Source organism: Otolemur garnettii, unplaced genomic scaffold (assembly GCF_000181295.1).
Source record: "Otolemur garnettii isolate 467f Iridium unplaced genomic scaffold, OtoGar3 scaffold00008, whole genome shotgun sequence".
Lineage (NCBI taxonomy): Eukaryota > Metazoa > Chordata > Mammalia > Primates > Galagidae > Otolemur > Otolemur garnettii.
The window spans coordinates 8,084,344-8,089,433 of NW_003852403.1; positions in this window are offsets into that span (position 1 = coordinate 8,084,344).

The following is a 5,090-nucleotide window of genomic DNA, read 5'->3' on the forward strand; positions in this document are numbered from 1 at the left end:
GTACGTGGCTGGCGCCTTAGCCGGTTGAGCTATAGGCGCCGAGCCCTAAGTATTATTCTTGATCCTGCAGCCTTCCTAAGACATATTATTGCCCATGGTTGGATGATTCTCTTTACTGCTTTGAACAAATGATGGAAACTTTATATAGAGAATGAAAAAAAAAATATGGTGGGTCCACAAAGCCCAGACAAGACTTCAGTGGTCTAGTGGTCAAGCGCTCAGCCTGGCAGAGGGGTCGGCAAAGCTCCTGCTGTTTGAATTGTGAGCTATCTGTGGTCCTGCCCCCCCTTTCTCCAGCATAAGTTGGGGGCCCTGGAGAGCTTCCCATGAAATAGAGCAGCTGCACCACAGGCCACAGGACAGCTTCCCTTCCATATTCCAAAACTAAGCAGGAAAGCAATAGCTGTGTAGAGAGGATAAGCACATGAGAGAGGGTCTGAGCCCCCGGCAGGGCACACAGCAGATACCCAGCAAGTGTGAGCTCCTCCCCTCCTCACAAATCTCCAAACTAGTGTCCACTTCCAAGAAAGTATCTATTTTCTCGCGTCTTCTTCTCCCAAAGAATCAGCGATTTAATTGATGAGTCTTAGAAACCACCAGGCCGAAAGCACAAAGAAGTGTATTTGGAAGGTATTTGGGGACTATGATAAAAACCACTGAATTGTACACTTAGGACAAATGGAAGTGCTCTGACGATCTCAATGGATGTGTGAAAGAAACTTGCTAGAGGTTTCCCCAAATTTGGTAACAATTCTGAAGTTGCGTGCGACATTACTAATCATAAATGGTGATGCTGAAAGGAACTTCTTTAAATTATAATGAGGAAACACAAAGTTCGATCCAAACAACAACGACAACAAAGGGAATGAGAAGAGACATTTATGAAGACAGGGGCTTCCTGAAGGGAAGGGCCTTCACGGTTCCAGAGCGGGAGGCTTCACCCTCTTCGAAGTGTTGAGAGCTTTCTGAACCAGCCACCTTTTCCAGGGGTGAGGGAGAGTTTGGGGAAAGGCATTCCTGAAACCACTGTTACACATTGATGAAGGGGTACAAAGCAAAAACTAAAGTGAGGACCCCAAAACTCTGAAGGAACAGGCTCAGCTAAAATAGTGATACTATTTCACCCCGCCGTCCCTTCATTTCCTTGAGAATGGTTAATCACTGTTCTCTCCTTTGCTTCTCTGTAATTGCTACTCTGGAGGACACAGCTGGTAGTTGTAAAGATTCTGAACTTTCCCGTGTAGATAACAGCACCTGTTCAGAACATAGGGGTAGTTTTTCAGATATCTCCCAGGTCCTGTGTCCAGTGAATCAACCCAGACCAAGGAACTGATTCTGCAGCTTGTGGACCCCCCTCCTCAAGGAAATGCATTCCAGTGGATTAGCTGACCTGCTCAAGCAGGGGCCCACACTAAGGGACTGATGAGATGATTCTGCCCTGAACTTGGCTAATTAGCAGATCCTGAGTGCCTAGTCCTCTGCCTACCAAATTTTAGGAGGTCTTTAAAAACCCTGTCTCTTGAATTCTCAGGGAATCAAAGTTGAAAAATTCCTCCCATCTCCCTGCTTAGTGCTGCATGGAATAAACTCTCTGGTGTAAACCCTGCTGTCTCTGGGTGGTGGCTTCCTCTTGGGCAGCAGGGAGATGAACCTGGTAACATTCTGTCCAACCAAGAGGGACGCAGAGGCAGGTTTAGTAGCCGCATCTTTCCTCAGGGCAGGAAGGGCTGCGTCTGCCTCTCTCTGTAGCAGGGAAGGGCTGACCTCTTGAGTAAGCAGAGTGAGGTCCAGGGAGATGCCTGAGCAGTGCTGGACAGAAACCCTGACCTCCCATTGTCAGCCTCACGGGCTCAGTTACACCCTCTGCTGTGTGCTCCCTGCCTGAATGCTGGGGACCAGCTGAAGGTGGCAGGGAGGTTGTGATCTGGAGCGTCTAGCTGAGGAAGGGGCCCGAGAGTGCAGTCTGCTTCTATGGGAGGGTCACGTTGTCTCTTTGCCGTCTTGGTCCCGAGGGGAGGAGGGAGAGAGAAGGGGAGAGGAGAACAATGATATTTTGCTTTATTGAATGTCCACTAGATAGGGTGAGAAGAAACCCTGGGATGTCTGATTAACACTTTTATCACTCTGGCAGGATGAGGACTCAGAGAAGATTAAATTTGATTTTAGAAAAGTACCATGGTATTTCTTGTGTCTGAGTGTCAGAGTAAAATATAAATCTGCTCCAGATACATCTACTAGAATGTTTAAGTGTAACGTAATAATACTGTATCTATACCCTTTAAAAAGGTACAGCCAAAGCCATTTTTTGTTGTTGTTTTTTTTTTTTTTGAGACAGAGTCTTACTTTCTCTCCCTGGGGTTGAGTGCCATAGCATCACAGCTCACAGCAACCTTAAATTCCTGGGCTCAAGTGATCCTCTTGCCTAAGGATCCTGAGTAGCTGGGACTATAGGCACCTGGCACAATGCCCGGCTACTTTTTTTTTTTTTTTTAAGAGATGCGGGTCTTGCTCTGGCTCAGGCTGGTCTCAAACTCCTGAGCTCAAGCAATCCACCTGCCTGGGCCTCCCAGAGTGCTGAGATTACAAGAATGAGCCACTGTGCTCAGCCCAGCCGAAGCCATTTTAAGTGATGCTGTCACTGCTGGTTAGTTATAAAGAGCAGGTTTAGGGAGTAATTATAAAAATTATATATATATACATTTTAAACATTTTCTTCTAATTGACAATACATAAGCATATTAATCTGATTTTTTTTTTCATTTTATTATGGAAAAATTCAAACATATATAAAATAGGCACGATAGCATAATCAACCCTCCTGGGCCCATCATTCAGCTTCAGATATTATTGAGTCATGGCCGAGTTTGTTCTCATCTGTATCTGCCCTCCCATCTGCTATTACTTTGAAGCAAATCCCAGAAGTAGTTTTACTTAACCCCTAATATTTCAGCCTACATCAAGGATCTCTTTCAAACAAACAAAGGTAATGGCAATATTATTGTACCTATAAAATGTATCACTGAATCCCTAATTTCGTCAGACATCAGTAGGTGAAGTTTTAATGTGGGACAAAGGCTTTTCTTCTGAGTGAGTGCACATCAGCTAATTGGAGTTCTGTAATATCTTTTAGCAAAAACGGTACCCATAATGCACAATCTACAATTTGTGGTTTGCATTTCTCTAATTTCCAAAGAGAACCGAAAGATACTTTGCAAGATCTCTGAGAGCAGACACCTCCCTAGATTACTCGTGCCTGCTGTCTTTTATAGTTGTCTCACTCACGTCTACTTTGACATCATTTTAGTTTTGTGGAAACTGACTTTTATTGGACTTTTCCAAAGCACTCAGCTTTGATAGAACTGACTCTCATTTTATTCTTATACTCAATTAGCTCCTTTTTTTTTGGTACCAATTAGTTATGAATTAACAATAACAAGTACAACTGGCATAGCCAGGTTTGGCAACAAACACGATTGACTTCTGTTAGCATCCCACTCACCCTGTAGGAGAGCTCTGAGCGCTGCAGAGCGGCCCCCGGCATGGCGTGGTGTGTCTTATGGGGGGGGGGGCTGACTAAGTGAGCTTTTGCTGGGTATTTTGGAGATCTTTATGTTAGTACAAATGGCTCCACATCACTCTTTTTATACACACATTGTATCCCGTGTATAGATGGATCATATGTCACTCAACCCATGTTTCTTATTGGTAGACACATTGTTTCTAGTTTTTATCTGTTCATTTTGCTAATATATACAATGTATCCACTAGTTTCCTTATTCACATACTTTGATATACTTTAACCAGTATAGCAGAGGTCCCCAGCCTTTTTACCACCAGGGTTGGGTTTGATGGAAGACAACTTTTCCAGGGACTAGGGGTGAGGAGATAGTTTTGATAGGAGTCTGCAAGCAGTTGATTTATAGTCTCTGCGTAGTCAAACGTCTCTGTTAATGATCATCTGTGTTTGCAACCACTTCCCAGTGCTAGCATCCCCACCTCAGCCACCTCTCAGATCATCAGGCATTAGATTCTCATAAAGAGCACGCAACCTAGACCCCTCCCATGTGCAGTTTACAGTAGGGTTCACGCTCCTAAAGGAATCTAATGCAGCTCCCCCCACCCCACTGATCCAGCAGGAGGCGGAGCTGGGGCTGTGATGGAAGTGATGGGATGTGGCTGTAAATAGATGAAGCTTTGCTGGCTTGCCTGTTACTCCTCTTCTGCTGTGCAGCCCATTTCCTAATAGACCACAGATCCGTACCAGTCCACGGCTGGGCGGGGGCCGGAGGTGGGTGGGTGATACAGCAGTCTAGGATACATTTCTTAGTGTGGAATTGTTGGATCCAACAAAAGATATATGTAGTTAAACTTGTTATTTATATTACCAAATTGTTCTTCAAAACTGTCGCACCACATTGTACCACCATCAATAGTATTTGAAGGTGTGTATTACACACACACACTCATCAACTCTTGTCCAACATTTTCATCTTTACCAGTGTGATGAACAAAAAGTGGCCTCTTCCTGTTGAGTTTATCTTAATGTTTTTAATTATAAGCGAGCTTGAAAACTTTTCATTTGTTTGATGGGTATGTGCATTTTCTTTTCCATGAACCGTGAGTTCATATCCTTTGCTCTGCTTGTCTTTTTGAATGGATTTGTGGACCTCTAATTAGTTTAACCATATTTGCCCGTTGCTTTTCTATGTGTGACCTGAATTCACGATGGCATTGACATGGCTCACCTGGTCATCTGAAAAGGATGCTACTCTTTCCATTATGTAGAACTCTCCCTGGGAAGAAACAGACAGCCAGAGACTACATTTCCTGGCCCCATTTAGGGGAGAGTCAGCCATGTGACTGAATTATAGCTAAGGGATTCTGAGCACAGATGATAAACACTCCTACCAAGCCAGCCCATGGGAACATCCCACAGGAACTCCTCTGTGATGCCCAGAGTCAGAGCTGGAAGGCCTCTGTCAGCCTCGTCTTTGAAAGATTTAAAGAAGGGGAACACCTGTTCTGTTGTTAATTGAAACCACTGGGCTAAACCATTATACATTTTAAAGTCTTTAAAAAACATTTTTTTT